We start from the raw sequence: 10006 nt of genomic DNA on the forward strand, positions 1-10006 counted from the left end.
AAGAACCGAAGAGCACTGAATCCTTCCTGTGTACTTTGAATGAAAAGTCAATGACTCGTGAACTTCCACAGTTTCCTAATGCAACCGGACACAAAAAATATCACAAAAATGTCCACATTTTTTTTTCGAAAAATAAACAAAAATGACCGAAAAATAGGCCAAAAAAGGCAGAAGAAAAGTCTGACATATGTCTGAAAAGAATCCCCAAAATGTCTGTAATATTTCCTGAAAAATGTCTGAAAAAGGCCGAAAAATGTCCAAAACAAGGCCTCAGAAAGGCAGAAGAAGAAACCAACATATGTCTAAAAAACATTAAAAAATCTAAAACAAAATGTCCCAAAAAATTCTGGGAAAATGTCTGAAAAAAGGCTGAAGAAAGGCAGAAATAAACGCTGGTTGCACCTCTCTGTGTTTAGTAGCTGCTGGTTGCAGCGTACCTCCCTGTGTTTAGTTGCTGCTGGTTGCAGCATACCTCTCTGTGTTTAGTAGCTGCTGGTTGCAGCGTACCTCTCTGTGTTTAGTAGCTGCTGGTTGCAGCGTACCTCTCTGTGTTTAGCAGCTGCTGGTTGCAGCGTACCTCTCTGTGTTTAGTTGCTGCTGGTTGCAGCGTACCTCTCTGTGTTTAGTAGCTGCTGGTTGCAGCGTACCTCTCTGTGTTTAGCAGCTGCTGGTTGCAGCGTACCTCTCTGTGTTTAGTTGCTGCTGGTTGCAGCGTACCTCTCTGTGTTTAGTAGCTGCTGGTTGCAGCGTACCTCTCTGTGTTTAGTAGCTGCTGGTTGCAGCGTACCTCCCTGTGTTTAGTTGCTGCTGGTTGCAGCGTACCTCTCTGTGTTTAGTAGCTGCTGGTTGCAGCGTACCTCTCTGTGTTTAGTTGCTGCTGGTTGCAACGTACCTCTCTGTGTTTAGTAGCTGCTGGTTGCAGCGTACCTCTCTGTGTTTAGCAGCTGCTGGTTGCAGCGTACCTCTCTGTGTTTAGCAGCTGCTGGTTGCAGCGTACCTCTCTGTGTTTAGTTGCTGCTGGTTGCAGCGTACCTCTCTGTGTTTAGTAGCTGCTGGTTGCAGCGTACCTCTCTGTGTTTAGCAGCTGCTGGTTGCAGCGTACCTCTCTGTGTTTAGTAGCTGCTGGTTGCAGCGTACCTCTCTGTGTTTAGCAGCTGCTGGTTGCAGCGTACCTCTCTGTGTTTAGTAGCTGCTGGTTGCAGCGTACCTCTCTGTGTTTAGTTGCTGCTGGTTGCAGCGTACCTCTCTGTGTTTAGTAGCTGCTGGTTGCAGCGTACCTCTCTGTGTTTAGTAGCTGCTGGTTGCAGCGTACCTCTCTGTGTTTAGCAGCTGCTGGTTGCAGCGTACCTCTCTGTGTTTAGCAGCTGCTGGTTGCAGCGTACCTCTCTGTGTTTAGTTGCTGCTGGTTGCAGCGTACCTCTCTGTGTTTAGTTGCTGCTGGTTGCAGCGTACCTCTCTGTGTTTAGTTGCTGCTGGTTGCAGCGTACCTCTCTGTGTTTAGTTGCTGCTGGTTGCAGCGTACCTCTCTGTGTTTAGTAGCTGCTGGTTGCAGCGTACCTCTCTGTGTTTAGCAGCTGCTGGTTGCAGCGTACCTCTCTGTGTTTAGCAGCTGCTGGTTGCAGCGTACCTCTCTGTGTTTAGTAGCTGCTGGTTGCAGCGTACCTCTCTGTGTTTAGTAGCTGCTGGTTGCAGCGTACCTCTCTGTGTTTAGCAGCTGCTGGTTGCAGCGTACCTCTCTGTGTTTAGCAGCTGCTGGTTGCAGCGTACCTCTCTGTGTTTAGTAGCTGCTGGTTGCAGCGTACCTCTCTGTGTTTAGCAGCTGCTGGTTGCAGCGTACCTCTCTGTGTTTAGTAGCTGCTGGTTGCAGCGTACCTCCCTGTGTTTAGTTGCTGCTGGTTGCAGCGTACCTCTCTGTGTTTAGTAGCTGCTGGTTGCAGCGTACCTCTCTGTGTTTAGTTGCTGCTGGTTGCAGCGTACCTCTCTGTGTTTAGTAGCTGCTGGTTGCAGCGTACCTCTCTGTGTTTAGCAGCTGCTGGTTGCAGCGTACCTCTCTGTGTTTAGCAGCTGCTGGTTGCAGCGTACCTCTCTGTGTTTAGTTGCTGCTGGTTGCAGCGTACCTCTCTGTGTTTAGTAGCTGCTGGTTGCAGCGTACCTCTCTGTGTTTTAGCAGCTGCTGGTTGCAGCGTACCTCTCTGTGTTTAGTAGCTGCTGGTTGCAGCGTACCTCTCTGTGTTTAGCAGCTGCTGGTTGCAGCGTACCTCTCTGTGTTTAGTAGCTGCTGGTTGCAGCGTACCTCTCTGTGTTTAGTTGCTGCTGGTTGCAGCGTACCTCTCTGTGTTTAGTAGCTGCTGGTTGCAGCGTAACCTCTCTGTGTTTAGTAGCTGCTGGTTGCAGCGTACCTCTCTGTGTTTAGCAGCTGCTGGTTGCAGCGTACCTCTCTGTGTTTAGCAGCTGCTGGTTGCAGCGTACCTCTCTGTGTTTAGTTGCTGCTGGTTGCAGCGTACCTCTCTGTGTTTAGTTGCTGCTGGTTGCAGCGTACCTCTCTGTGTTTAGTTGCTGCTGGTTGCAGCGTACCTCTCTGTGTTTAGTTGCTGCTGGTTGCAGCGTACCTCTCTGTGTTTAGTAGCTGCTGGTTGCAGCGTACCTCTCTGTGTTTAGCAGCTGCTGGTTGCAGCGTACCTCTCTGTGTTTAGCAGCTGCTGGTTGCAGCGTACCTCTCTGTGTTTAGTAGCTGCTGGTTGCAGCGTACCTCTCTGTGTTTAGCAGCTGCTGGTTGCAGCGTACCTCTCTGTGTTTAGCAGCTGCTGGTTGCAGCGTACCTCTCTGTGTTTAGTAGCTGCTGGTTGCAGCGTACCTCTCTGTGTTTAGCAGCTGCTGGTTGCAGCGTACCTCTCTGTGTTTAGTAGCTGCTGGTTGCAGCGTACCTCTCTGTGTTTAGCAGCTGCTGGTTGCAGCGTACCTCTCTGTGTTTAGTTGTTGCTGGTTGCAGCGTACCTCTCTGTGTTTAGTAGCTGCTGGTTGCAGCGTACCTCTCTGTGTTTAGTAGCTGCTGGTTGCAGCGTACCTCTCTGTGTTTAGCAGCTGCTGGTTGCAGCGTACCTCTCTGTGTTTAGCAGCTGCTGGTTGCAGCGTACCTCTCTGTGTTTAGTTGCTGCTGGTTGCAGCGTACCTCTCTGTGTTTAGTTGCTGCTGGTTGCAGCGTACCTCTCTGTGTTTAGTTGCTGCTGGTTGCAGCGTACCTCTCTGTGTTTAGTTGCTGCTGGTTGCAGCGTACCTCTCTGTGTTTAGTAGCTGCTGGTTGCAGCGTACCTCTCTGTGTTTAGCAGCTGCTGGTTGCAGCGTACCTCTCTGTGTTTAGCAGCTGCTGGTTGCAGCGTACCTCTCTGTGTTTAGTAGCTGCTGGTTGCAGCGTACCTCTCTGTGTTTAGTAGCTGCTGGTTGCAGCGTACCTCTCTGTGTTTAGCAGCTGCTGGTTGCAGCGTACCTCTCTGTGTTTAGCAGCTGCTGGTTGCAGCGTACCTCTCTGTGTTTAGTAGCTGCTGGTTGCAGCGTACCTCTCTGTGTTTAGTTGCTGCTGGTTGCAGCGTACCTCTCTGTGTTTAGTTGTTGCTGGTTGCAGCGTACCTCTCTGTGTTTAGCAGCTGCTGGTTGCAGCGTACCTCTCTGTGTTTAGCAGCTGCTGGTTGCAGCGTACCTCTCTGTGTTTAGTAGCTGCTGGTTGCAGGCTGTTGGCTCTTGCTCAGCGGGGGGGGTTGCATCAGTCTGCTGCAGGGTGTGTGGAGGAGGCCTTGTAGCTCCCAGCTAGCGCTCACCCCTTGATCGCCCCCCCCCGGAGAGTTAAAAGAGAGCTAAACAGGAACACCGGCACTGCTGCATCTCTCAGCCTCCAGCTGCTCTTTATTATTATTCCACTTCTTCTTCATGGATGGAGACGGGACGCTGACGTCGTGTCTTGACGTCAGCAACGAGGGCGCTGCGTTTTGAGACGTGGACAGACGAGTGAGTGGAAGCTCTGGAGCTGTCAGTTCACGTCAGACTAACAGCGTACCGACTCATTAATACGAGTCTGTGGAGTCTGAGTCTCTGTGAGCGTCACTACAGTCAGTCAGCTGCTCTTAAAGCTCAATCCTGAGTCACCACATATTCTAGTCCTAAATGTAAGACTGCAGGAGTCCAGCTCAGACAGTAAATAAACCCCGAGCAGCGGTGAGTATGGAGCCTCATGGTGTTGACTGAAACATGTCTCTCAATCAGAGCATCAAACTGTCAGTTATCCAGAGTTGTGAAGGAATGCTCACTACGGCTGCACCATTTAGAAACAATATGGTATTGCGATTATTTTGACTGATATTGTAATGGCGATATGATTTGCGATATAAAAAGGGATTGATCGTTTTTACATCATTATTCTCGTTTTGATTGAAAACCATATTAAAATGATTATGGTGTGGTTTTTAGAGGGATCTGTACCAAACTATGATGTTTTCTGAAGTCTGTAGAATATGATACGTCTCTGCAGCACCACAATATTCAATTTATAATACTATTTTGACACATATTTCCTAAGATTGATAGAGATATAGATCCTAATGCAACCTGACATAATGTGGTTAGGCCGAAAAATTTCCGAAAAAATGTCTGGAAAAATGTGTAAAAAAAAGGCCGAAGAAAAGCAGACAAAAAGTCTGACATATGTCCAAAAAATGAGGATAAAATATCTGAAAAAATGGCCGTATATATGTCCGTAAAAGTCTGAAAAATGTCAATGAAAAGGCTGAAGAAAGGCCGACATATGTGAGAAAGTAGTCCGATGATTGTGTTTGTTGTGATTTCTGTGTGTTTAAATGAAAGTTGTCTCTCGCTGTGATACCTGAAGATTCAGGCAGACTCAGACAGACGGCTCAATCTCAGACTCAAATCTGCTGCCGGCTTTCCTGAGATTACTTTGGGGGGGATGGGGGGGGGGGGGTATACAGTATCTGACGCCTGTGTACAGCAGTGTTGGGGGTGGGGGGGGATATGAAGGCCAGAGTGGAGGATCTTTTGTTCTTTTGGGGATTTGCTTTGGTTTCCACTCATGTGCTGAAAGGATTGAAGTGGGATCAACTTCTCCCCCCCCGCATCTCTTTTCTTTCCACCCGCCGCTCCAGTTGTGGAGGGATATAGAGCACCGACAGCTTAACCCCCCCCCCCATCACCACCACCACACAGATGCTGCACGTCTGTAGCAGCTCCAGCCCCCCAATCCTAAACCCCCATTCTCATAAACCCCTCCATCACTCTGCGGATGAACCCGTGCTCCACTTTTCCATCAGCTCCTGCAGATTTCAGACTTTGGGGAATCCCTTTGTTGTTGTGAGAGTCGGTATGTTATTGGAACACGGAGAGAAGAGAAGAGGGATTTATCTGGAACATGACGGATCTGATGAGGAGACAAAGACAGAAAATGTGTCGTGTATTTTGGAGGCATTTCATCCCCCAAAGACAAAGAGAGAGGCTCCGGCTTTGGGCTCTTTTTTTATATTGATGATGATGGAAGCAGCTCTTTGAGCAGACTAACGTAACGTGGATTAGCGGCGGACGAGGCCGCGGCCCAGTTTCCTGCAGTTAGACGTCATCTCTGTCAGTAGAAGCCTGGTTGTGTCAGCGGAGGACTGATGAAGTGATGCTCAGCTGTAGGCATGGCGGTGTCTGTGTGTTCAGACTGTCTCGCGGGCTTCTCGCCATCAGCGGGCTCCTCGCTGTCAGTCAGCGGGCTCTTCGCCGTCAGCGGGCTCCTCGCCGTCAGTCAGCGGGCTCCTCGCCGTCAGCGGGCTTCTCGCCGTCAGTCAGGTGGCCGGTGAGCAGCGGCGTGCGGAGGCCTTTGATTGCAGCTGGGAGCCTTGCGGAGGTCTGGCCTCGACCCACAGAGACTCAGCTCAGCTCACTCAGCAGCATCACGTACTGCACATTGAGACAAACTGAGACACACTGAGACAAACTGAGACACACTGAGACAACCTGAGACACACCGAGACACACTGAGACAACCTGAGACACACTGAGACACCCTGAGACAAACTGAGACACACTGAGACACACTGAGACAAACTGAGACACACTGAGACACCCTGAGACAAACTGAGACACACTGAGACACACTGAGACACACCGAGACACACCATGACACACCGAGACACACTGAGACACACTGAGACACGTGTTGCTTTGAGAATGATAAGAAGAGACTGCAGGAGACCAGGTTGATGTTTTTATCCGTGCAGGCGCCACAGTTGGAGGTCATTTGACATCTCAGCTGTTCAGTCCACCACTTTGGTCCAGACTGAACTATCTCCTCATCTGTTGGATGGATTTGCATAAAACTTTAGCAGAAACTAGAGCTGTCAAAGTTAACGTGATAATAACACGTTAACACAAATTCATTTTAACGCCACTAATTTCTTTAACGGATTAACGCATCTTGTGATTTTTAGGTTGTAGCGGCTCAGTGTTAAAGCTAGAGTGAAGATCCTGGTATCATAGTAAACTATAAAACCTGATGAATACCTGTGAGGGTTTCTGGATCAATATCTGTTATTGATTTGTGTTGTTAATTGATTTCCAGTAATAAATATATACATACATTTACATAAAGCAGCATATTTGTCCACTCCCATGTTGATAAGAGGATTAAATACTGGACTGATCTCCCTTTAAGGTTCATGTAGAACAGATAGGTGTGAGTAAAGGTCGATAAACTCTCATTTAATTCACCGTCAGACGGCGAAGCTGAAACCCAGACTGAGGTTCAGAGTCTACCAACCTTCATGTTGATAAATGAATAGTAGATATAATATGAGTATGAATGGTTGTATCAGGTTTCCAGCCGGTTGTCTGTGGTCAGAGACCAACAATCCTCCGTCACATCAGACCTCATATCTCATATCTGATATTTAATAAAGAAGCTTCTCTGACAGCAGGTTGACTCCTCATCAGCAGTACTACCTCTACAGTACTACAGTACTACCTTCAGTACTACAGTACTACCTCCAGTACTACAGTACTACCTCCAGTACTACAGTCCTACCTTCAGTACTACAGTACTACCTCCAGTACTACAGTACTACCTGTACAGCACTACAGTACTACCTGTACAGTACTACAGTAGTAGTAGAGACAGCAGTAGTAGTATCAGTAGTAGTAGCAGTTTTGACGTTAGTGGTGATAGCAGTAAATATATTCAGCAGTAGTATTAGTTACACAATGTATCATCCCCAGTAGTAGTGGTAGTAGTACTAATACAAGTGGTATCATCAGCAGTACTAGCTGTAATTGTATCTGAATATTTCAACAGCTGCTGTAAAACTACTGATACTGCTGTCAGTATTAATGTAAAGACATTAATACTGACAGCAGTATCAGTAGTTTTAATACTGCAGTATAGTTGACAACAGTAGTAATATTTTACTTATAGCAACTGTTTAAATACTAGCTAATGTAATAGTTGAAGTAATGGTAACTGAACAAGTATAACCACTAGTAGTAGAGGCATTTGTAGTAGTAGTAATAGCAGCAGCAGTAGCACGTGTAGATGTAGTAATACTAGTAGTACTAGTAGTAGTTTGTAGATAGTTTAGTCAGTGTACCTGCAGTGGAGGAGGAGCTGTCCGTGGTGCTACAGTAGATGTAGTACTACAGTAGTAGTAGATGTAGTACTACAGTAGTAGTAGATGTAGTAGTAGATGTAGTACTACAGTAGTAGTAGATGTAGTAGTAGATGTAGTACTACAGTAGTAGTAGATGTAGTACTACAGTAGTAGTAGATGTAGTAGTAGATGTAGTACTACAGTAGTAGTAGATGTAGTACTACAGTAGTAGTAGTAGCAGTAGTACAGTACTACAGTACTAGTACTGTAGTACTGTAGGAGCTGTCCGTGGTGCTACAGTAGATGCAGTACTATAGTAGTAGTAGTAGTACTAGTACTACTGTACTAGTACAGTAGTACTAGTACTGTAGTACTGTAGGAGCTGTCCGTGGTGCTACAGTAGATGCAGTACTATAGTAGTAGTAGTACTAGTACTACAGTACTAGTACAGTAGTACTAGTACTGTAGTACTGTAGGAGCTGTCCGTGGTGCTGAAGCAGCAGCAGTGAGTGCAGATCGTCTCTCTGCTGTACGAGGAACACATCCTCTCTTATCTAACCTTCAGCAGCGTGGAGACGACAGGGGGGGGGGGGGGGGAGCGGGGGTTGCTAATTTGAAATGGCCGTAGTGATTTGTGTCATCGCCGCCATGAGTCTAAACGACGACCCGGAGAATCATCCAACATTTAACCCCCCCCCCCTCCGTGTAGCGAACCAGGAGCTCTTTGATGTACGGCGAGCCTCGGGAGCATTCAACTCCAAAAAACAGAAACAGACAAACACACAGATTCCCCGTCAGCCTCGGGGCGGTGATTTGTCTTCTGCCATCCGTCTCCGTGGAGATCGGGGGGGGGGGGGGGGGTTTATGTAGATTATTTAGCTGGAGAAGTAGGTTAAGATGAATGTTGTGGAGCTGAACCCAGTGCAGGCTCCATTAGCTGCCGAATCAAGACGTTGTTAGAGCCAGTCAGAGCAGAGACAGCGAGGCCTGGGTGTGTTGAGCTGGTGTACTGGTGTTTTATTGGGGGGGCTTCATCCCAGTCTGAGCTGAGATTGGCTGAGGTTTTGGCGTTGGCTGCTGTTTAGAGAAAACAACCTGAAACGTTATCATTCAGCTAGTGTTGCACAATATACAGATACTAGAAAGGCATCACGATACCCTGACATTAAAAACGGTACGATAGCCTGTTTTATTATTATTACCGGTACTTTAAGAATGACTGTGTTTTAATACCAGAGGACGCCATCAGGACATTAGGAAGTTCTAACTTTGCTGCTGGTGGTGTAGTGATGACCAGAAGGATGGCGTCAACAAGAGAAGTTTAAAACAGGTCATGAACCACAGTCCCGCTCTGAGCTGGTGTCTCTATCAGCTGAACTCCATTAAAGAAAACAAAGAAGTAACAGCGCTCTCCGAGTGCCATTCTAGTTTTACCGCGTGTCTCTGTAACGTCTCCCGTGCTGCAGTACCGCTCTCCACCTGAACTGAACGCTGTTTCATGAGTGACGTCAGAATCAGAAAGACTATTGATCCCCGGGGGAATTACAGTCGTTCCAATTAAGAATTTAAATATACATAAACATAGAGAAGATTACTGCATACCATTTCATATTTTTAATGAATACATTTTAACATTTTTAATGAATAAAAGATGATTTAAAGTTCCATGTGCTGTTATTTATTATTCTATTACTCCTCCTGATGTTTAGGATTTTTCCGAGGTATCGTCTCGTATCGAAGTCAGAATTTTAGTCTCATGACAACACCGTGTTCAACCCTTGATTTTAAGAGTCTCCATGGAGCTCTCTGATTGGTTGTCTTCATGTTACTGCCGCGTCTCATTGTCTTCCACAGTGTGTCCAATAAAACACAGCGAGCAGAGCCACATGGTCTGAGCTGCGTCTGCTTCTACACGGGCCTTTAAATGTCAGTCTCTCCACATTACATTTGATTGAGACATTTAGCAGAAAGGATAAAAATAGCTCTCTGACGTTCTGAAAGTGTTTTTAGTAGAAAACAAACACACACCAACACATAATCTAATATGTAGTGATGTCTTATCTCTCCATGTCGTTTCTCTAAATGTCATTCCACTGGTAGCCGGTCCATGTCTGCCTCCTCCTGCGTCTGATTGGTGTCTGAGATAAGACACCAGTTGTTATCGCCACATCTTCTAACTAAACGCCAGCACGCGTCCGTTCCTCGCCATCCCTCCGATAGATAATCAGGTTTTTCAAAACTGATGAGGAACAAGAATGACAGGAAATGGCTTCTTTTTCCTAAATCTGCAGGAATGTTTAACACTGCTGCGCCTGCAGGATGCTAATATTATAACACTAGAGGACGGGGAAAAGCTGAATCAGCATCACTTCTAGGGACTT

The 10006-nt window shown here is 46.9% G+C and overlaps 1 protein-coding gene across 1 annotated transcript in view; it reads left to right on the forward strand.

Annotated features, from left to right (window-relative positions):
• Window positions 1-10006, forward strand: part of LOC119502680 (serine/threonine-protein kinase BRSK2-like) — a 136211-nt gene that overhangs the window by 32329 nt on the left and 93876 nt on the right.

The sequence above is a fragment of the Sebastes umbrosus genome, chromosome 2 (assembly GCF_015220745.1).
Source record: "Sebastes umbrosus isolate fSebUmb1 chromosome 2, fSebUmb1.pri, whole genome shotgun sequence".
Lineage (NCBI taxonomy): Eukaryota > Metazoa > Chordata > Actinopteri > Perciformes > Sebastidae > Sebastes > Sebastes umbrosus.